This window comes from Nicotiana tomentosiformis, chromosome 5 (genome assembly GCF_000390325.3).
Source record: "Nicotiana tomentosiformis chromosome 5, ASM39032v3, whole genome shotgun sequence".
Taxonomy (NCBI): Eukaryota; Viridiplantae; Streptophyta; class Magnoliopsida; order Solanales; family Solanaceae; genus Nicotiana; species Nicotiana tomentosiformis.
The window spans coordinates 39,590,770-39,592,150 of record NC_090816.1 but is presented as its reverse complement, the minus strand read 5'-3'; positions in this window follow the sequence as shown (position 1 = coordinate 39,592,150).

Sequence of the window (1,381 nt, the reverse complement as noted above, 5' to 3'; positions counted from 1 at the left end):
TATGGCTCGATGGTGGTGAAAATACTATAGTACTATATATATATATATAGACCATATGCTCTCTTAACTGGAATAAGACAATACTTAATTGAATATAAAGTCCCAATAAGGGAGAATACTGTAACTTATGATACTAGGATAATGTACATAAATTCGAGAGTATGAACTTCTCTTGATGTCTCGTTATCAAATACATGTAGTTACGAGATCATGCCAAAATGAAGGAAAAGTTTAGCCTTAACATACCTTATCCACGAAGTTACAACTATTGCCCAAGTCCTCACACCTCTTACGAATGGTAATCTATATCATACAAAGGATTGGTGTCAATATCGACTTCATATTCTATATGGAAGTTCATTTAGTCATTTTATCGAACAACTTATGTGCATAACTTCATAGGGTCTTTTATAGTTCGAATTCAACACGTTTTAGCACAATGGCCTTCATCTTCACTTCTCCTCATCCTCACCATGATATCCATACCTTTACAATTCCATTTGGTATCTTAAAACATGCAAAAATAGCCCACACAACATAGCTCAACTTCAAGTTTCATAGTTACTAGTTTCTTCAAGAATCCTCCAACAAAATTCAACCAAACAGGTGTACAAACTTAGGATTATGTTATGTAAGATGAAAATTACCTCAAATGTACTAGGAACCCTCTGTTCATTAACTGATTTCGACTCCAAGTCACTTCCTAAGCCCTCTCAACTAGAAGGAAAGGGAGTTAATGGTAACTACAGTATTCTTTACGTCGAACTTGCGTAGTTTATCTTTGGATTCACTCTAGGATCATGGGGTAATCCTTGAATATCATCTAGGAGGGTTTAGGAACTTCTTTGGTAGAGAAAAATGAGTTAAAACGACTTAGAATTGACTTAAATATGAGCTGGAGTTTTACACCGACTTTGTGGGTCCCAAGGGAGCTGCTTGTGCAGTCTCACAAAAATACGAATATCTCTGTACTCTAATGTCATATCGATGAACGGTTTAATGAGTTATAAACTACACTTTTAGATATCCAATTTTGTAGGTAGATCAACCCGTAATTCTAAGTATATTTGAAGAAAAGCTCATCTACATTTTACCTAAGTTTCAGCACATTTATGAATGTAACTTGTGATGACCTTTGCCAACTTTTGTTCCACAACTCGCTTGACTTCAAAACATAACACACGTCTATCATTCGACTAAAATAACTCATAACATAACCTCCTTATCATGTCAAGAACCCTAATCTTACCCCAAAAGTACATGTTATAACATTCCCAACTTGTCGACTTTCGCGAAACTTATTCTCTTCAATTCGTTTAGCTTCTAAACCTTCCAACCCTCGTGGTACTTGCAGTTCATGATCTTAGGTATTTGTAATCTC